At 48.6% G+C, this 22,684-nt stretch overlaps 1 long non-coding RNA gene across 2 annotated transcripts in view; it reads left to right on the top strand.

The window, feature by feature from the left end:
• The first annotated feature begins 1,213 nt into the window (after positions 1 to 1,213).
• The window catches only part of LOC125759666 (uncharacterized), a 49,178-nt gene continuing 27,707 nt past the window's right edge, over positions 1,214 to 22,684 (top strand). Inside the window, exon 1 of one of the 2 annotated variants that reach the window (XR_007417286.1) lies at positions 1,214 to 1,326. This is a non-coding gene — a long non-coding RNA (uncharacterized LOC125759666). Of the gene's footprint in view, positions 1,327 to 18,389; positions 18,504 to 22,684 lie in introns of those variants that run through there. The other variant, XR_007417287.1, reaches the window with a different exon arrangement.

Below are 22,684 nucleotides of genomic sequence, written 5' to 3'. Positions count from 1 at the left end.
ATAGCTTTATAAAATATACAGGAAGGAAGGAAGGAACAGGAAAGAAGAAGGCAAGGAGGTCAACCAGAAACACTTCCGGTTGGCTACCCTACACTGGGGGATCGGCGAAGGGGAATAGAAAAAAATGTACAGGTGCCGATAGAAATAGTTTATTACTAACACATTATTGACAGAAACAAATTAAAAAGTAAAAAATAAATAAAAATATATAGTAATAGTAATAATAGTAAACGACTCTAATCGAAAATGCAAACATAGAGGAATCTCTATATAGCTGCTCTTAATATTCAGATGATTTGTCTCCAGAAGGGAACTGCATAGAATATTAGAAACACTCCTGCCGCTGAATCCGGGTAAGGTAGCGACAAAAGAAAAACAAAAACCCCAAGAGTGACAAATTCGTGTTTGCCGCCCTTTTCTTCCCTTCTTTATTTTAGTGGCTAGTAGTGGCAGTTGGTCAACTTCTCTAGCGCATGCGCGCTAGGAGTTATTGCGTACTTCGGACATACGAATTGTTCTATTGGATCGATATATACGCCGGCATTGTAATAAATCTAATTAAATTGTCGTCTTCAGAGCGAAGAACTGGTAATTGTTCATAGTGGAAGTTATCAATATTATATCTCATGCGCTTCATTTTTTTGTATTTTCTTTTGTAGTGCTTTATATGCAGCTGAGATAAAATGCCTTTTTAAAGTGCTTAAAACATAGGTGCATGATCATTAATATTTTTCAAACGTATTATATTTAACCCCAACTAACAATTCTATCCGTGCGTAAAAGCATGTCCGCAATGTTTGTAGGCACTTAAAACCCACTCCTGTAAATATATCTGATCAAATTGCTAGTATCAGGAAAAGAGTAAAATAAGATAAAAGATGGACGTCTCCCGGTTAAGCCTTCCTGTTTTTATTCGAATGGCTAAAAGACTTTTTCGTTGACGCATTTACTTCCTCTGTGTCAGAGACAGATTTGCAGGTAAACCTTTCCACTCGGTCCTCGTAGTTAATTCCATACAGTTCATATCACTAAGGATATTGAACGTGGGGCAGAGTATGACGTTCGCTTTGACTTTCTTTTAAACAAGCCTAGGTATCGTTCTAATTTTTGTAACTAATAAGTCGAACGAACCTGAGTGGCACAATGAATGGACGTCAGGCCATATGTTTACCGCGTGACAGAATAAAATAACAAAGGCATGACGGATGAGATTTCTGTTCTTTCAGAGGTAGCTTTAATGAGTGTTATCAGTGCTTTGAGTTCACATGTTTCACAGAGTACCAATAGATTGACGGCGCTTCAGGTACAGAAGTAACATAACGAAAGGTACGTTGTTTACCGGCAACATTCCGAAGTGGATACTACTGATGAGTGGCTTGAATATTAGGTGCAGCTTGCATTTTTCATCACTTACGTGGTTAATTGGTAGTAAAAATCACCACTGAAAGTCTAGTCAGCCTCTACAACGGCCCAACGAAAGGACCATCACGCGATCACAGAAACTTGCGTTAGGATTTCAATTTTACAGCGAAAGCTGTTATGAGATCATTTCACCGGCCGTTTTTGGCGCCGTAGTTGTCCGCTGCCGCCGGTGTCCGTAACTAGTATTGCTCGAAATAAGAAAAAAAAACAAAATAAGAAAAAAAATTCCAGGAAGGAAGAGGTTCCAACCTGGGCCCTCTGCGTGGGAGCCCAGTATTCAACCTCTGAGCCATGCCGGTGCTTGAAACTGCTTTGCAAAAAGGTCCTATACAGGCTTCATGTCGGGAAGGAACCACATTAGCATATGCAATATAGCGTGGTAGAAGAGTAAAATAAGCACCAAGCGTCGCACAACGCGAATTCTGTAACCAGGCGTCACACAATTCGATCTGCGCAACGAGTAGGTTGTTGAATGCTTCCAACCCATTACAAAGGGCTCTGTCATAATTCTTCGTCGTCATCAGGCACAGCATCAACAAAGTGCGCATAATGCCTTACATGCGTTTAGCAGGTACCACGGCTCTGCGTAGAATGACGAAAAATGGCACAATGCCTGCTGCCCTACTTCTCAAAAATTACAATGATTTATAGCGTAGTGGGTTCCTCGCAAGTGGCCTTGTATTGGTTGCCAAGGAAGCCCATAAGCGCATGATCCATTTCCTCGGGGTCTTAGTAAAGTTCTTCGCCCCCCCGCCGTCTCTCTCCCACGTCAACGTATGTTATACAGCATGGCGGGAGAGGGAAATAGCGACCAGGTGTCACCCAATGCAAATTACATAACTGGCGGGCCGTTTAAAGCTTCCAACCCATTACAAAGGGCTGAGCCATAATTCTTCATCGGCGTCAGTCGTCGCGTCAACAAAGTGCACATAATGCCTTACAGACGTGCAGCTGGTGCCTCGCTTCTCCGCAGAATGACGAATAATGGCTTAGTAGGTGCTTCCCAACTTCACAAAAATTGTGATTTATGGCGTAGTGGGTACCTTTCTAATGTACTTGTATTGTAGCCCCAAGAGAGCTTACAAGGGGCTCTAAAAACGCCGCGCTTCCAGCTTTCGCTGTGACTGTGCTGCGGTTTCAGCGCAGGCCTGGCGTTTTTTACAGCGAAGGCTGTTATGAGATCATTTCACCGGCCGTTTTTGGCGCCGTAGTTCTCCGCCGCCGCCGCCGGTGTCCGTAACCAATATCGCTCGAAATAAGAAAAAAAAACGAAATAAGAAAAAAATTCCAGGATGGAACGAGGTTCGACCCTGGGCCCTCTGCGTGGGAGCCCAGTATTCAACCTCTGAGCCATGCCGGTGCTTGAAACTGCCTTGCAAAAAGACCCTATACAGTCTTCATGTCGGGGAGGAACCACATTAACATATGTAATGTAGCGTGGTAGAAGAGTAAAATAACAACCAAGTGTCACACAATGCGAATTCTGTAACCAGGCGTCACACAATGCGAAATGTGCAACGAGTGAGTTGTTGAATGCTCCCAACCCATTACAAAGGGGTCTGCCATAATTCTTCATCGTCATTAGCCACAGCATCAACAAAGTGCACATAATGTCTTACTGGTGTTTAGCAGATACCACGGTTCTGCGCAGAATGACGAAAAATTGCGTAGTGGCTGCTTTCTTCGTTCACAAAAATTATGATTTATAGCGTAGTGGGTTCCTCGCAAGTGCACTTCTGTTGGTTGCCAAGGAAGCCCATAAGGCTCCCATGATGCATTTTCTCAGGGTCTCCATAAACTTAATTCCCTTTGTCTATCTCTTTCTCACGTTAGCGTATGTAATAAAGTGTGGTGGGAGAATGAAATAACGACCTGGCGTCACACAATGCGAATTACGTAACTAGTGGGTCATTTAAAGCTTCCAACCGATTACAAAAGGCTCAGTCATAAGTCTTCATCGTCATCAGTCGTTGCATCAAGGAACTGCACATAATGCCTTAAAGATTGTACCTCGATTCTCCGCAGAATGACGAGTAATGTCGCGGTGGGTGCTTCCAACTTCACAAAAATTATCGTTTGTGGCGTAGTGAGTACGTTGCTAGTGTACTTTTATTAGTAGCCACAAGAGAGTTTATAACGGGCTCTAGAAACGCCGCTCTTCCAGCTTTCGCTGTGACTGTGCTGCGGTTTCAGCGCAGGCCTGGCGTTTTTATTTATAAAGTCGGAATTTACCTGAAACGTGCAATTTCTCATATCGACCTTACGCGCTGTCGAGCAGATCGCTGTTAGTCCGCCAACGCGAAATATTCAAGTGCGCATAGGAAATGTGCTGCTTAGCAATTGTTTTAAGCATCATCGGTTTATAAAACGCATTCGTATGCTTCAGTTCAGTTTACATTGGGATAGCATGGGAGCGTGGCGTAATAATAGAATATATGAAGAAATGTTCGTCATTTGACGCAAAACATATCTGGCGTTTTTATTTCTAAGAGAGCCAAGTGCACTTCAAGATAAACTGAGAAAAGCGCACTTTTTGCTACTGCAAATATTTTCAAGCCTGCTCCAACAATTTTTGCCACTGCGTTCCTATCCCCTAAATAAGTCAAATTTATAATGTGGCTAAAATCTATATAGCCCACTATCGTCGATATTCAGGAGTAAACTTTGTGTTTGGCTCTTATAGATTGGAACATTTTATTTTGGCTTGAATTAGCTCGTAAAAGAAGTTGAAATCGATTCGAATGTACGATATAGCAATATTTTGCGATAAAATTAACATTCTCCTTGTGCTTCCTCCTGTACCGTCCTTCGTCGCAGGTGCGTAAGGCGATGACTAGACTTGAAGAGCGAGTGGTGCTTCATGGGAAACGGCGCCTCATTATGGACTGACGGCATCGTTTCGTTGGCCTTGGCATATATTTAAGGCCTTGAAAAGTGCTCCAGCTCTTCTTCTGAGCTCGTTTTATGCCGTGCTGTTTCGGTTCACTTCTTCAAGGGATAGATCGGGGCCGAATATCTTCATTTCATGTATCTTTTATTTCAAATATACCGTCTTGGAACGCAACAACAAGATGATAGTGTAGCGCTAAACTCGAAAAGAAACGCTAAGAGGCAAAAAGAAGCAGTAAACCCGGCCCCTTACTCTTTATTTATATTCGAGTCTTGCTCTACAACATCATGTCCTTTAGTAAGTGCCAACTCGCCCTAAAAAAACTAACTGTTCAACGTAAACAAGACAGCAAAACAACGCGGACACAAATGGAACAGATTCGATCAGACCATGTGTGTAGTTTTGGTCACGATTGTTGACGGAGCGCTGGTTTAATGAATGTGGCTCAGTTTGATTGAAACAGATGCAAATTTGGCTCATTTTAAAGACGAGAGACTTTCTTGGTGATCATAAACGCAGAAATTTTGGTCTGTCTGTCTTTCTGTTTGTCTGTCTGTCACCCGATTCAGCCACCCGGCCAAAGATGAACCACTTGCTTACCACCCAACCATCTTGAACTAGTACGGCTGTTCATACTTAAGAACGTTGTCGATCAAAAAGTGAATATTACGCATATCTGAGGCGCAATATCACTAGGTAAATATTAGGTGGTGTGTTCCTTTAATAGAAAATACATAGATACATAATTCTAAAGACCCTAGTTTCTTAAAGGCCAACTGCGGCGATTTTTTGGCCATGTCAAAGTGATGGCGCTTTTATGCTCCTGAGACTAGGGTGCCTTGATGCGCGTTTTGTTGCGCGTTTTGTGCAGGGTGTTGCCATTCTTTGAAGGGGCTGATGCCGCCACGACGCCATTTTTTGCCCCGCGTCTTGTGCCTCTCAGCACAGCTGCCGTAGAGGGGTGAGACGCCGGTAAGAAGCCGTGGGCTAAAATATGGCAGCCGCGCCGCAGTAGACGCCGCAGATGTCCTCACCCTGGACCAAACGCGCAACAAAACGCGCATCAAGGCACCCTACCTGAGACGCTCCTGTTACGGGCCCGATAGCAGAAATACTCGGCAAATTGGAGAATAATTTTAAATAAGCAAAAAAGCGCAACACCGAAACCGAAACCCAACTGAGTGTACTGTCTACGTATGACGTAGACGTTGTTACGAACGAACCGGAAGTCGTGCAAGGCATGCCGGTCACGCCGGCGCGCAGTATGAAAACTGTGACAGCCGGGACGACCAGCGAAGCGCCGGCCAAACCAACGCTGTCTGTCGCCTTGTGCACAGCAGACGCTCGCTGTAGCGGCCGAAGCGCCGAAGTTAGCGGTGCCCTCGGCTGTGTCATTTCCGTCGCCTTCCCAATACTGACGTCACAGACGCAATGTTGCCAATAATTGTGGGAAGCCAGGAGGGCGTTTGCAGACAATCTTTAAAATTCATTTGCAAACAATCTGCGCAGGCCTGTAATTTGGCATAAATGACGGAAACGTGCAAAGGAACGTACCCAGCGAATTTCATTGAGGTCCATCGACCTCGAAAAATCGCCGGAGTTGGCCTTTAAGCGGCGAATTTTTTTTATTAGAAAATGCCTTTTTGAGTTCACGTTAGAATGAGGAATTGTCCCATTTTTATTCCAACTGTTTTAGAAGTTAAAGATACTTAGGCGCGCTTTAGGCTCCGGTGAAATTTAGCACAGTTTCGGTTTCTGCATTTGGCTCTTTTTGAAAAAGATGGCTGATCCCTCTGTCATAAGAAACGGTATAACACGAAACTTAAACGTGTCGTCACAGAAGTAGTTGACTGCGTATAGTGCATTGGTATATGAGAGCCTGAACAATGCCTACTGCTTGGCAGACATAGCACCGCTTGATGTAGATGCACTCACGTTGACGCCTAGTGGCACTTCTCCGTGCCGACGACTAACTCCCATGATCACGATTTAACCCTTGCTGTATCTGAAGTTCTTAACCTATACGTGGACACCGCACATGGTGAATCCCGCGGAAAGACGGCATCAACAAGCACATAATGAACACTGCAACTCGGTATGCACTCCTTCAAAGCATCGTAAACCGCGAAGAGAAACGCTACGCGTGTCGTGCGTTCCCTCTACCCTGGCCTGACCGTTAATTCTCAAAGGGCGAGTGGGGAAAGCGGTGCGACAGCCAGGCGAGCATCGGAGAGTTATTTTTCGATCTGGATGGATGGTATGAGCGAGGCTTGGGCTAAAGCAGCCTCCTCGCGGTGTGTTAAAGCGTTGACAAAAGTTACACTTCTATTGGAAACATGCCGAACTGGACGGTCGTAGCAACGGCGCGTTTTTAAAGACGATAGTCTATGTTGGGGAAACGCAGAAATTTTGATCTGTCTGTCTTTCTGTTTGTCTGTCTGTCACCCGATTCAGACACCCGGCCGAAGTTTAAGCATTTGCTGAACACCGAGCCATCTTGAACTGGTAGCGCCGTTGATATTTGTAAACAATTTCGATCAAAGGGCAAATGTTACGCATATCAGAGGCGGAAAGTCAATCCGTAATTATTAGGTGGTGTGTTCCTTTACTAGAAAATACATCGATATGTTATTCTAAAACACTAATGTTTCTTAGGCTGCGCGGAAAATGCTAGTGTCTTTTGGGCTGCGCTGCAATGTAGTAGTAGTAGTAGTGGTTCGTTAGAAAAAAGAAGGCACCTAATTTCTGTCTGCCTATAGGCAACACGGCGCAGTGCCTTAAAGGGGGGAGATGAGGATAAAAGAAAAGTAGAAAGGAATAGGAAAGGCAATGATAGGAGGTCGACAGGCGCGACAGAAAAGAGAAGAAGGCAGGAAAGATGGAGTGGGAGTCGGTCACAGAAGTTCAGGGACGGGACCACGATCGGCTAGAGGCAAAGAGCACGTCGGTGACGGGCGAAGCCCCGGTCTTTGAGAGGCACACGGCATGGCGGACGAGGCAACCGTCACGGGGCGACGATCGGCGAGAGGCAGGAGTACGTCATGGACGGGCGAACTACGATCTGTGAGAGGGGAAGGGCATCGTGGACGAAGCGACCGTTTTTAGGAAATCCTCCGAGCCACTCCCGTGCTGGAAATGCGATGCTGTGAGCCAGATGCGGCGATTCAACAAAACCACGTGTGCTGGCAGGCGCTAGCCCATTCGGGTCTGTGTAAGGGGCCGGGTAAGACGCTGTGGCCTCTCCCGCTTACACTCTATCAGCAGTCACGTGATGGCGTCGGGGAACGAGATTCTCCAGACACGCGATGAACCCTCGCGGCGTGTTCCAACAAGAGTTCAGGACGAGTACCAGCAACAGCAACTACAGTTAATTCTGTGCTCCGTAAGGACGCGTTAACATTGGGCAAGGTGCCCGTGATGAATGGAACTTTAGGTCGACCTATGCGCTGCTTCGCATGGCCGCATGGTTTCGTTTAGTGGGAGATGGTGTAATTCTTTTTTCGAACCTGGTGGCACACATGTCACCGCCGCGTTATAAAGCGGACGCTCATAGTATCGATACATCCAAGAGCGCTCTGAGAGGAAAGTGTGAAAGATGAAAGACGAGTTCATGTAGCCTCCGTAATGTGTCTCGCGGCAGCCCAGTGGGCTAAACGCCTGCTAGCCATAGTCGCAGACCGAGAGGTCTTGGGTTCGACTCCCGTCACCGGAACTCTTTGTTATAAATTTTTCTTTGCCAACCGATGGCCTTCATTTTGCTGACGTATTTCTGTGACGGAAATACGTCATGAAAGTCTTGATGGACCGCGGCATAAAACAATTTAGTGTTAAAAAAACGCCACAAATGGAGATCGGTAATAACGCGATAGCGTTAAAGTGCTCGTTGCGTAGAAATTCCGGTGTCTGTGTCGGCGTTGTTGGTTGTTAGCGAAATATTCACGTTGTCCGTGACCGAATAATCGAGAGAGATGCGAAAAATGACACTATTTCCTCTAAAGGGGACCATGAGGCAATGCGAAGCAGCACGGGGGTGCACACACCACGTTTGCTTGGCGACGCTGCGGTTGCGTTCCGGCATGTCGAGCCCGCGTTTCATCCGTAGCAGTTTCCCGCCGACGTTGCCGTTTGCGTTGGGCTTCCCTAGCCCGGTGCTTGGGTCCGCTTGCCGCCGTTTGCTTTGCGCTTCGGCGCGTCGAGTCATCCGCTGCTCCACCCGCTGCTCCGTGATCTCGGCAGACGTTAAGGTATTAATGCGACTGGCGCCGACGTTGAAGCTGGAACTCATGACACCAGCGTAGCCGGCGCAGTGTCTGAGCGTGTGTACGACCTAACGCGAGCCTTTTACCTGAACGAGGAGGGAGTGGAGATAGGGAGTGGGAGTGGAGAGGAGGTGTGTGGAGAGGGCTAACGCATGTGCAGTAAAGGTGGTCACGCCGCACACCGGATTGAACTCCGCCATAAGCTGGTTCGCATCTAATAAAATAAATATTACAAAGATTTTGTTCGAACAAGAATTGAACCCGTCAATCTACATGGCAAGCAGGTGTTCTACCCAAGGAGGAAAAAAACAGGAAGGAGCGCCACGGGACGATCTTTAAGCGCAGCCATAAAACAATGGAACAGGAGCATGCTGGGAAATTTGACCGGAGCGTGAAGCACGAGGAGCACGCGCTCGTCCATTTTTAGGGGCGAAGCTCCTTAAGGCGGCACCCGTTCGTCCCTCGTAGTCGTAGTCGTAGTGCGTAACCAGTCTTACGCTTTGACCTCCAAGGTGGTGCCGGTGGGAGATTTTTCCTGTGCGTTGTTGAACAATCAAAAATTCGCAGCGTTAGCTAAAAGCCGACTTCTTCTGTCTCTCATTCCCATTAGCAGCCATTCTTTACCTCCAAGGTAGTGCCTGGTGAGATTTCTCCTGTGCGTGATTAAACAATAAAAATTTTGTTCAAAACGCCGTTGATTGATGAAATCAACCAACGAAAGACGCCAGATGTTTTCTAAAGCAATGGTTTTCTAAACAATGAAAATTCACAGCGTACATGTAAAATTAAAGTGAGCTGCAAGTCGTCATAACTCATCGAACCTTTAGTATCAACGCGCCCGATCTCACGTCGGTGATGATGTACTGAGCAGAATTCACGGAAGATTCACGGTTTACCGATGAACCTCCGCAGCTTCGCCCACTCATCATCATTCACTCCGTGGATATGCTGTGATTTTTTGCCATGCTCCTATTAAATATATTAAATGATATAGGAGCATCATGGGAACTATGATACGAACACGACGAGGCAGCGGCTTCAGAAGAGGTTGGCCTCTGGACGCTAGGCGCGCTCCCTCCTAACTTTTTTTTCTCGCCACAGTTCTACCACAGAGCGACGCCATGCCTCGAAACGACTTCGAAAAATCCCTATACGAATGTCTGCTAGTGGGAGGGGTTTCCTCAACGAAGGTAATATTGCGTGCCAGAAGCGTAGAATCGCGCCATGCTTCAAAACTTGCGAATAGCACCACGAGTGGGTGTTTTAAGTGCTGTGGTTACTAGGCTTGCTGTGGTCCGATCCGCAGTTAAAGCAAAGACGGCGGAGGCTTCAAATGACAACAAACGATAATTTATTTAACGCTACGATGCATACGGCGGGGTCGGTCCAATGACATGAGGCAGCGAAGCGGCGTCGATGATTTCCGGCAGCAGCAATCGGCCAGCGCGGGCGGCAGCGTCCGTCCTTCCTGGCAGCGAAGGCACCTCTCCCTGAGCCCCGCGCAGGCTGCTCCTTTTAAGGCGCGCAGCTGGGCTACGCGCCCGTCACTGCGAAACACGTGGCGCTATTTCTCGATTGCTGGATTGCGTGGTTCACACACACCCCGCCCTCAAAAACACGGGGTAGGGACCGGAGTATGTTCCAGAAGGCCCGGCCGCAGGAAGCAGGAACCCTAAAGCGTAGCGAGGACGAACAGAATCTCAACATTTGCTTCTCGACACCAACAAAAGTATACGCACCGAGCACCGAACAACAGGGCGAACAGAACATCAGGGTAGATTGAAAGGGCTTACAAATGCTTCCTCCCTCAACATTAATGGAAAACGAAACTGCGTAAAAGAAAATATAACACAGGTGACGGAATGGGCGTCGCCTTCCCAAACCCCTCTTGTTTTCGTCACCGAGGACGCCAGTTGTACCACTTGCTTGGCGGTGTCGGAGGCTGGCTGGCCAAGCTCTGGTGAGGAATGTCTGGATCCCCAGCAACTGCATCATGTCGTGCATAAAAAGTTTTAAGATCTGAGAAATGAATTGGCCCACACACTTGATTAGTCAGGCAGTCTTTCAACATGCACGAAAGCCCGGATCTCTGGGTGATTCTATACGGTCCGTCCCACCTGTTAGCTAGAGAAGCTGCAAAACCTTTCGAGGCGTCGCTGAGGGGGCGTGTTTGCTTCAACGCCAAGTCCTCAACCTCAAAGCTAATTTTGTGCCGACGCTTATCATACTGTCCTGCCTGTTCCATGCGTTGTACAGTGTCAGTCATCCTCTGCCTCAGCTCACCTGCAAACTTTGCGTAAAGTCTCAGAGGACTGGTTTCACATGTCAAAGCACTGTCTTGCGGGAAACTCAATTCTTTACCCAGGTTAAGTTGAGCAGGAGTGAAACCTGTTGAGCGATTCACTGTCGTTCTAGCTGTAAACGCTATCTCCGCCCGTTTGAGATGCCAGTCTATGTGACGCTCAGTATGTGCGACAAGCATAGATTTAAGATTTCGGTTTACTCTTTCCGTGATGTTGGCTTGTGGGTGATACACAGACGTGCGCTTGTGATGAATTCCCAGGGCGTCACAGGAATCCGTGAACAGCTTGGTGGTGAAGTACATCGCGTTGTGCATTATCAGCCGTGCAGGGAATACGAACCTCGTGATGGTTTAGAGAAGGCAGTCCCACACTTTCTGCGAAGCGAGCTTGCGCAAAGGAAACAATTCGTCTGATAAATGGCCAGTCACAACAAGCAGATACTCGTTTCACCGCCGGCTCATGGGAAACTGGGCCGTCACGTCGCATGCAAATATTTGCCATGGCGACGTACTCTCAACTGAGTGCATTGTCCCTAGCGGTAAACCACCACGTGGTTTCGCCTTTTGACAAACTGAACAGCAACGCGCGTGGCGTAATGCATCCTGTTTCAAACCTGACCAGGTTACGGTACGACACAACTTCTCATACGTCTTCTGCCCTAAAGAGTGACTAGCTGAAACAATGTCATGGTAGTGCTTGATGAACTATTTGCGAAGTTTGCGAGGAAGAACAACAAAAAACGGTGGCTCCACATTAATATCGTCAAGCTGGGAAAAGTACCGAAACCAGCGGTCTCCTCTTGTTCCGGAACTTTCCCCAGGTTTTCGCCAGCTTTTCTGACACCTTACGAGAGAGGCCATCGCTATGCTGTGCTGCAAGAAGGTCCTGTTTAGTGACCAAAGTACTCCAATGTGACTGCATGGTCTCAGGTAATGTCGCAATCACAGACATTCTTTCCGGCTCGATCTTCGGTTAAGTAGACAAAGGAACACGTTAAATTGCGCCATCAACTGTATTAGCGCTACTCTTCTTGTAATCAATGACATAGTCGTAGCACAGCAAGGTAAGTGCCCATCGGGCCAATCGTCCTGAGGGATTAGGCAACCGTTTCAGCCAAGACAGTGCTTGGTGATCAGTCATTCTGACTGATCACCAAGCACTGTCTTGGCTGAAAGCACCATCCAAAAACACGTCAAACTTCTGTAATGCGAAAATGATAGTCAGGCAATCTTTTTCTGTTACCGAATAGTTGCGTGCCGCACAAGTCAGAGTGTGGCTTGCGAAATCAACGGGCTTTAGAGCGCCTGTGCATTCCTGTAAAAGTACTGCGCCAAGCCCTTAATCGCTGGTGCCAGTTTGTAACACAAAAGGTTTGTTAAGATCTGGCAGTTAGGGGATGGGCGTTACTGGTAATCGCTTTCAGAAGCGTGTCGAACGCTGCTTTTTGCTCACCACTCCAGAGCCATTTCGCGCCTTTCTTCAATAACTTAGTGATCGGGATATATCTGGGCACTGTGAAATGAAGTAACAATAAAAAGGAATCATTCCGAGAAACATTTGCAAGCACTTAGTAATTCGGGGCAGTGGGCCATCTGCAATCGCCTTCAGTTGATATGGTTTGGTTTTACTATCCATTTGTGGACAACAAACCCAACAAAGCTGATCTTATTAGTAGCGAGCTACAGTTTTCCAGGGATAGACTGCTAGAACGGCTCCTCATATGCGCTGTACCACCGTATGAAAGTGTTCAAGATGCTCTTCAAACGTGCGCGAAAACACCGTCCCACCAAGGTACCAAACTGCACAATTAAACTTTGCATCACCCAAGATAATATCCATCATGCGCTGATAGGAACTGGGACTATTGTAAAGACCAAAGCGCATGCGCGCAAACTCAAACAAGCGTCTATGGCATGTGAATGCCGTTTTATGGACATCGTCAGGGTGCACCTCAATTTATAGGTACCCATGAGAGCAGTAGATAGTACAAGAACTTTGCATTTCCCAGCGCGTAGGTTACGCTCAATATTTCTGGCAAAGGATAGGAATATCTCACCGTTAGTGCGTTGAGTCTATGGTAGTTCACACAAGTACGTGCCGTACCATCTTTCTTTGGGGCCAGTACCACCGCGAAGGCCCATGGACTCTCCGAGGGTCGTGCGGTTCCTGTTTCGAACATCTCGTCCAGGGCTTTATCGAGATGGGCTCGTTCGTGCTGGCTCAGCGGTCTTGGGTTGCAACGCAAGGCCGGGGGTCGCCAGTATTGATGCGATGCACTAGGTCTTTCTGGGACGTTCCGTCAACATTCCCGAGAACGGCATCAGCACGGCCTCCAGCTGCTCCCATTGGTAATTCGTTCCCTTGAAGTCGCTGAGGGACTGGATGACTGCTGACGGCAGGGTGGTGTGCATGGCTGCCACGCCGTCCGTGTTTCCTGGTACAGGCGGGAAGCCTGTCTTCTCCGCAAAGGGTGTTGCCTCGGACTCTCCATGAAGGCTGTAGCTTCTTGCAGGAAAGCCGAGTGTGAACCCCTCGTCTGCAAGAAAATTTGGCCGAGAAGCACTGGAACTGATAGCCCAGCCTACAAACAAATCGCTGGCGCTTCGTTTTCCCATTGAAGATTATCCGTAAGCGAACTCAACCTTCAGCGTTTGGTACGTGGTTTGGTGCCATTCCCAATTGACCATGTACGTTATGGTACTTGATATTTTTAGCTTTACACTGTTCTAGCAAAACATCACCGATTAAAGGGATTCTGGAACCAGTATCAAGATGAGCAGGTACGGTAATGCCGAGCGCTTTAACTGTCATCGTCGGTTCTGACGACTCCACATGCGCTACGAGGCAAACAGAGGGAACGATGACTGACTCACCAGCTTTTCCTCGACTGCGCGTACCGGACAGCGTTCCACGCTCCTGGCATTGGTGGGTGTGGGCGGCGACACGCTGCCAGTGTTTAGGGTCGCCGGCCGAAGCAGTTTCCCGAGAGTTCTGCATTCGCGCTACGGCACGCAAATCATTGCCGCCTCACATGACCACTTTGACCGCACTGGTAGACTACGACTTGCGAGTGTCTGCGTTGACCAGTTAGCCTATTACTGATATCGCGCCTTTCGGTGGGCAACCCCCAGAGTACCCACAACAGGAGCGCCTGTCACAGTGGGCTCACGTAGGACTTGTGAATCCGGCACATCGGGACAGGGGATCCAACCGACTATGCTCTTGTATGCTGTTGTATGGCTCGATTGTCTTCGGAGTTCCACTAGGTTCGAAGTTGATGGTAGGCGGCCATGAAAGTGACCATGCCGTATGTTTTAAATGCGAAGCATTTCTTAGCGAACCTCTGGCACTTTGAGCGTTTCTATCTACGTATCTATCTATCTATCTATCTATCTATCTAGCCGCCTACGTCTGGGTGCTCTCAAGATCGCCTCCTTAACTTGGTGTAGACCAAAATTTGCATGGGAGGGTAAGAGGACTTGACGAATATGATTTCCCGGTCATTACATGAATAACGCTAAAATCCTGTCGCGTACGTCGTCAAACCCTTTCCACTAGACACGCGTGACACATACCCGTTACCACCGGCCGCGGTGTACGGGTATGCGCCACAGGTGATTGACAGTTTATATCTGAACGGCAAGAACAGACATTGGTAACTTAAATGCTAGAGCGTCAAGGAAAACCAACGTCGGCATCGTTGACTCAACGAATGGAAAGAATGAACATTAGGATCCCAGCAGGAATCGAACCCAAGCACTCTGCGTGGCACTCAGGTATTCTACCACTGAGCCACGCCAGGTCTATAAACTGGTTTGGAAAAACAGCCTACGCAGGCGTAATATCGGTGCAACGTCAATTGTGGTTGTGATGCTGGCTATCGAATTTTACAAGAAAGCAATAAACACTACATGATACTCCTGCGATGTGTACTCCTACGATACAGGCGTCATATCAGATTAACGTCTGCAGTTCCAGTGTTGGCTCCGCTTTTATAGCAGTCTAATGAACATTATGTTTGTATTTCAATGATACAGCAAGCCATATTAAAGCATTGCTCGACCCCGGAGGAATACATTAATGAAAGTTACATATGATATCCACATCACCGCAGCGTAAGGTGCACTTCGTCCACCAGAACGACGCAGTGTCCTCTTCATTTCTTACGAGGCTCGGCGATGGCCTCATGCTGACCGAGGAAGATGCCAGGTTGATTGACAGCCGCTTTGTAGACAAGGCTACGTAGGCCACATACGCCCAGATAGTCTACGAATACGACAAACATCATCCACTGATGTTGGTCTACGTAGCACTATGTGTGTGTGTGTGTGTGTGTGTGTGTGCGTATAAAATTTCTGCAAATCTTAATATCATTTTGTGACGTGCCGCTAAGTAAAAAATGTCACGCCTCAGTCACCTACCCGCCGCATGCTTCGCATAACATCGACTCCCACGGTACGTACGATCAGCCGAATTTTTTTTTCTTGGGAGGTTAGTTCCGGTACCACGCACGCGGAGAAGCGCAAATTGATCCGAAGTAGGGACGCCCTTGAAATACCGCAAATGACGTGAAGGACGCAGCCGCCATCGAACTAATTTGGTGCGACATAGCGAGTTGAAGAGCTGTTGCTGAAGGAATGACAATAACACCAGCCTGTAGCATGCGTATAACCTCAAGGTGGAAGACTTCGAACTTCCCTGAACGGCCGGCGGCAGGTGGGCCGCCAGAGGTGCTCGTATGATGTGTGATCTCCTCTTTCACTAGCAGTTGATCATTTCGTGGCTTCGTGAGTTGCGGGTACTCGTAAAGCGTCTTATGCTGAGACTTGCCGAAATGTACAGATGCCAGATGAGATGAGGTTGGATTGCAGGCAAGTCGCAAAAAAAAAAACGCCAGGCCTGCGTGGATACCGCAGCCAAGTCACAGCGAAAGCTGGAAGAGCGGCATTTCTTGAGCCCGTTATAAAGTCTTGCCTTGTCGCCTAGATCTCTTGTGGCTACTAAGTGAAGTACACTAGCAAAATACCCACTACGCCACAAATAATTTTTGTGAAGTTGGGAAGCACCCACCACGACATTATTCGTCATTCTGCGGAGAAGCAAGGTACCATCTGTAAGGCATCATCTGCACTTTGTTGATGCGACGGTTGATGACGATGAATTATTATGGATGAGCCCTTTGTAATGAGTTGGAAGCTTTAAAAGGCCCACTAGTTACGTGTTACGTATTTCGCAATGTGTGACGCCCGGTTTTTATTGAACTCTCCCGCCTGCTTCATAACATACGTTAACGTGTGAAATGTCTAGGATGGAACAAAGTTCGATCCATGCCAGATATTTTTTCTTCCCTACTGAAAATCCTGCGTTGGTGGATGTTTGAATCCCTGGTGGATATGGTGGAAACAGTAGTGGACAAGGTGGAAAGAATAGTGGATGTGGAAGCTGTGGTGGTCATAATGGCGGATGATGGCGAGTGTGGAAAAAATGGCGGCAAATGGTGCCATCTTTTGGGCTTGTTGGTATACTGAATTAGAAACCATCTTCAGCGCTAGCAGACAAGGACGAAGGAGAGACGACACTACAATGCGCTAACTTCAACACTTTTATTTCCAGGAAACAGCAATCTATTTATCCATGCACAGTGCGCCACCTCATTCTACACTCTAGCCAACCAGAAAGGCCCTCTCCCTATCCAAAAGATCAATTGACGGTGCGCTCACACACGTGTCACTATTGCGAGAGATAGCTTGGGCTTCAATAATCTCCCGCACGTCTTTGTGCTTCGCCAGAACAGTGCATGAAGCATACAATGCTTCATGCACTGGATGATGATGATGATGATGATGTGCCTCCATACATGGCTCATACCCACACTGGGGGATTGGCCAAGAATTGTAGATATGAAGATATAAAACTACTAAGTTAACACAACAGACAAGCAAACCTAAAAAGAACTAGTGCAATAATTATTTCTACATTCAGCCCAGACTTAAAAACACATTCGTTTTGTTTCTTGAAGTGGATGGTGACTCTCCTTCGTCCTTGTCTGCTAGTGCTGAAGATGGTTTCTAATTCGGCAAATGGTGGTGGTGGCGGCAAGCTTCTGTGTTAGGTGGAAAATGCTGGCTGACGGTGACGATGCAAAACATGTTTTGGTGGATGGCTTGGTGAACAGGCTGGATGACAGTGCCATGATGCAAGCATGGCGGATGATGGTGGCATGATGGCAGTGGACGTGGCATTATGTGAAATCAATATCATTTCTAATGTTCTGCCGTTCAACGTGCAGAAAAATATGTTTACAGTGCAAAGAAGCCATCACCGATCATTGGGCTTTCTAGCACGCTTTCTTGTTTTATTCATGCGGTGTCATTAACCGCCTGAAGCTTTGTGGAGCGCAGCAGCCGGGAATATTTACATTTTGCGCGCATACTTGTCAGGTTTACATCCGCGATGTGATGCTGTATTGTGATGTTTACAAGTCAAGAGGTGTCGGTGTGAACAGCGACAGTAACTTTGTTACATCGCCGCGTTGTTGTCGAGAAGTAAATGAGCCCTTGCTGCCCAAATGCCCCTTCCAGTGGGTAAACCAGAAAGCAGCCCTTCGGCCTGCGTAGAGATAAGCCCCACCGAGTATGACTTTCACCATCATATTCTACCACCATGATTTCCACCAAGGGTTAAGCCTAGAGTACCGACTGAGTCCGTCTACGTGTCATCGGCGCTTCTGGGTTTCAGGATACACGATTCCGACGAGTACGAATGACTTTGCAACATAGCTGTCTCATCGGCTAACCTAAATGAAGCATTTTTTCTTATGCACAGTGTACGCACAAGAAGTGATGAGCATCGATGTGGCGCGCTTCCAGCAAACGCCTCCGGTCACCAACCACCACCGGTCACACTCGCCGGCACTTCTCCGACTCGTATGCGAGAGCATAAACTTGTCAATTCGTGCGCCTTACTATACCAATATGATCACGTATTTCTCTCGCGTACTGCACTCGTTTTTGGCCCAGCTGTTATGTAGTTGTACCTAATGATAGAGCGTCAGATCAGTGCGCTGGCACGGCCGCGCTCTACTTTGCGAAAACAAAAACACCACAATACTAAATCAGTTGTACGCGCATGTTTATCGAATGAGATTAGAGTCGACATAAAGCCTCTGCACATGTCGCCCTTTGGAAAGAGCGAGAAACAGCTATTAAATTTCGCAGTAACAGCCGCTAAACTATACCCGCTCCTTGGACCACTTGATATTCTTTTGAAGTTACGTTGTGAATTGTAAAAGAAAGTTAGCCCTATTGCCATTATCGACGGGCCATTCGTTACCGGCAGCAGTTTGCATCCGTTTAATAACAATGGAAATTTTAGGTGAAGATCGCGTCTGTCTCGAGGATGAGACATACAAAGCTGAAGCCAAACGGTGCTTTACTGCGTTGACTAGTCATTTTACACATAGCAGTACACATGTCAGCGTGGCGATGAGAGAGACGAAGACGCCGTTCGGAATGGTTGTGTTTTTGATGTTCTCCGCTACAAAGGATCAATCGGCTTCAAGCCGAGGTGCTGCCCAGGTTTCTACCAGCAGTAATGACTACCGTATCGTCTTGCCCCGTCTTCCTACTGGTAAGCTCCTCACTGACTCCGTTTTCCTGCATGCAGACCTTGCTGGCCGTCCGTACCGAGCGTAGGACTTTAGAGATGCCCTCCGGAATATCATAGACCTTGCTGATATTGTTACGGGGAGAATATATTTACAATATATAGACAGGGAATAAACTCAGCGGCTGGCAAGATGGCGCCCAGCTTGCAGGGTCTGTCAACGTCGTCGTCTTCCTTGTCTTCTTCGTTGTCCTTTTCAGCCCGTTACATTATTTCCCGGCGGCTGAAGCACCGACCCGGTGCTCATCAGGAGGCAGTCGAGTAGTAGGGCTTGAGCCGCGTAACATGAACTACGTCAGTGCGAGGGTGAACGACGGTGGGGTCACTAGGGGCGATTTCGTAGGTGACGTCGGTCCCCTGGCGTAAGATGCGGTAAGGGCCTGAATAGCGTGGGAGTAACTTCTCGGAAAGTCCCAGGCGGCGCGTGGGGGACCAAAGCAGAACCAGATTGCCGGGCGCGTAGTGGACGTCACGATGGTGGGCGTCATATACACGCCTCTGGGTTTCCTGCGAGTCCGCTAGTCGGCGTCGAGCAACTTCGCGCGCCTCTTGGGCCTTCGTTATTGCCTCCGGAGCGTACTCCGACGTATAACTCAGTTTGGACGGCATGACTGTGTCGAAAGGTAGCGTAGGGTCGCGGCCGAACAAAAGGAAAAATGGAGAGAACCCAGCGGTATCGTGTCGAGAAGAATTATAGGCAAAGGTGACAAACGGTAACGTAGTGTCCCAGTCGCGATGATCAGCGGAGACATATATGGATAGCATGTCAGTAAGATTTCGATTGAGGCGCTCGGTTAGGCCGTTGGTTTGCGGATGATAAGCAGTTGAAAGCTTGTGTTTGGTGGCGCATGAGCGTAGGAGGTCATCAACCACTTTCGAAAGGAAGTAGCTGCCTCGATCGGTGAGGAGCTGCCGAGGGGCGCCGTGGTGTAGGATGACGTCCTCGAGGAGAAAGTCGGCAACGTCAGTTGCACAGCTAGTTGGAAGAGCCCGTGTGATCGCGTATCGGGCTGCATAATCAGTTGCTACTGCAATCCACCTATTGCCCGCAGTGGACGTAGGAAAAGCGCCAAGGAGATCAACACCCACACGGTAGAATGGCTCTGATGGTATGTCGAGCGGCTGAAGGCGTCCGGCAGGATGGGTAGTAGGTGTTTTCCGTCTTTGACAAAGATCACAGGCAGCAATATAACGGGAGACGTCGTGGTACAGCCCAGGCCAGAAGAAGCGCCGGCGAACTCTGTCATAGGTCCGTGAAACGCCGAGGTGACCGGCTGTCGGCATATCGTGAAGCTGGGCGAGAACAGTCTCACGCAGGTAAGGAGGAACGACGAGTAGTCTGTCGGGGCCGTCAGGACGCATGTTGCAACGGTACAATACACCATCATGAAGCTCAAACATTCTAAGGGAAGGGTCGGGCGTCGCGGATGTTAGCCTTTGGATGATATCGTGCAAGAAGGTGTCCCGCCGTTGCTCGATTCCAATGTCGTGAAAAGCGGACAGAAAGAAAACGTTGGTAGAAAGGTTGGCCGTAGAACTGTCTGGGGGGTCAACAGGATATCGGGACAAACAGTCGGCATCTTGGTGCAAGCGGCCGGTTTTGTAGACAACTGAGTAGTCGAATTCTTGGAGGCGCAGAGCCCAACGACCAAGGCGGCCTGAAGGGTCTTTCAGGGACGAAAGCCAACACAAGGCATGGTGATCAGTGATGACTGTGAATGGCCGGCCGTACAAATAGGGGCGAAATTTTCCGACTGCCCAAACGAGCGCCAGACATTCGCGCTCAGTAATGGAGTACTTGCGCTCAGCAGCACAAAGAAGGCGGCTGGCATAGGCAACAACGCGTTCCCGACCTTGTTGTGTCTGGGCCAGGACTGCACCGATGCCATGACCGCTTGCATCGGTACGGACTTCTGTTGGAGCTGATACGTCAAAGTGGGCGAGAATAGGTGGAGAGGTAAGCAGTTGTACCAGATTGGAGAACGCATCCGCTTGCTCAGGACCCCAGACGAAGGCAGCGTCTTTCTTGAGGAGCTGAGTGAGAGGGCGCGCGAAGTCGGCAAAGTTTTTGACAAAACGACGGAAGTAAGAACAGAGGCCGAAGAAACTGCGAACGTCTTTGGAACAAGTTGGCACAGGAAAATCTTTCACAGCCCGGATTTTATCTTGATCAGGGCGAACACCGAAGGAATCAACGAGATGCCCGAGCACAGAAATTTCACGACGGCCGAAGTGGCACTTGGCCGAATTTAGCTGCAGGCCCGCCTTACGGAAGACAGATAAGATCTTCGATAGCCTTTCAAGGTGCGTCACAAAGGATGGAGAAAAAACGATTACGTCATCCAGGTAGCAGAGGCGGATGGACCACTTGAAGCCATGCAACAGGGCATTCATCATACGTTCAAACGTGGCGGGCGCATTGCACAAACCAAACGGCATCACTTTAAACTGGTAAAGGTCGTCGGGAGTGATAAAGGCCGTCTTCTCACGGTACATCTCGTCAACGGCAATTTGCCAGTACCCGGAGCGAAGGTCGATTGAAGAAAAATATTGTGCACCGTGAAGGCAATCCAGGGCGTCGTCAATGCGTGGCAGAGGATAGACGTCCTTCTTTGTGATCTTGTTCAAATGCCGATAACCAACGCAAAATCGCCAACTGTTGTCCTTCTTCTTAACAAGTACAACAGGAGACGCCCATGGACTGCTGGAAAGCTCGATGATATTCCGAGAAAGCATTTTGTCGACTTCTTTTTGGATGATTTGTCGCTCAGTATGGGAGACGCGGTAGGGTCGCCGATGAATTGGTCTCGCATCGCCTGTGTCAATCCGATGTTTAACAACTGACGTTTGTCCGAGAGGGCGGTCGCCAAGGTCGAAGATGTCCCAAACGGACGCAAGGAGAGCGCGCAGTTCATCAGCATGTTGGGTAGGTAAATCGGGTGCAATAATCTGAGTTAAGGCACCTTGTTCTGATGGAGTAGTAGGGGAAGGTTTCTCTGCACACGAATCTCTGTCGTAACTCAGAGTTGAAATGTGGCAGTCGGCCGCCGGCATGATTTCCGCAAGTGAAATGCCATGAGGGAGAACTTGTGGACATAGGCCAAAATTCACTAGCGGTAGACAGGAGGTGTTGTTCGTTATAGTAACGAGAGTGTGCGGAAACGCAACGTTTTGCGAAAGCAGGACTTCAAGATTTGGAGACACTATATAGTCACAGTCGGGTACAGGTGGTACAGGTGAACACCGACGTAAGTAACTGTCCGTGGAGGAAGGCGAGGGTGGTCTCCGGAACAGAGCTGGCTTGGAGGGCAACCGGGAGGGTCAACAGCAGTAGGTAGAGCGAGGTGCACAACGCTGGCAGAACAGTCTATCAAGGCCGAGTGTTCCGACAAGAAATCAAGTCCCAAAATTAGGTCGTGAGGGCAATGTTCTAGGACGTAAAACATAACCGATGTGTGGTGTCCGGCGACGGTCACACGAGCTGAACACACACCAATCACGGCAGCTGTTCCACCATCGGCCGTTCGGACCACAGGGCTTGGGGCAGGAGTAACATTTTTAGGCGTGTTCTGAGGTCAGCGTTCATACCAGACACGTGCGCGCCAGTGTCAATAAGGGCCGTAACTGGTACACCGTCCACGTCTACACTGATAAGGTTCCGATGTGCGGGCAGGGTCAGTAGAGGATTTTGGCATCGGGTCGTGATGCAGCATCACCTCTAGGAGCTGCTCCCGTCAGTTTTCCGGAGGTGAGCGCCGGAAGGAGCTTGGGGACGGCAATCGACGAGATGGGGGCGAGCGGGAAAAACGGCGTTGCGGCGAAGGTGAGCGGCTGAGTCGAGTGGGCAAAGAAGTGCCAGGCATGAGCGGCTGTGTTTGCGGCGATGAGCGTGGATTACCGGGAGGGAGGCGATGGGACGGAAAGTAAGGCCATGGTGTCGAGTTAGACCATGAACGGCAGTGACGAGAAATATGGCCTACACGACCGCAGTTGAAGCATATTGGCCGGTCGTCTGGTGTGCGCCATTCCGCCGGGTTACGATAACGTGGGGGAGCGGAAAAACGTCGGTTCGGTGTGACAGCAACAGGTGGAGTTGGTGGAGCATATTCAGGTCGATGAATTGAGCAGATGTTGTTCAGGCCGAC

Source organism: Rhipicephalus sanguineus, chromosome 8 (genome assembly GCF_013339695.2).
Source record: "Rhipicephalus sanguineus isolate Rsan-2018 chromosome 8, BIME_Rsan_1.4, whole genome shotgun sequence".
Taxonomy (NCBI): domain Eukaryota; kingdom Metazoa; phylum Arthropoda; class Arachnida; order Ixodida; family Ixodidae; genus Rhipicephalus; species Rhipicephalus sanguineus.
Note: the sequence above shows the minus strand (reverse complement) of the source record. Positions and strands in the feature narration are given on the sequence as shown.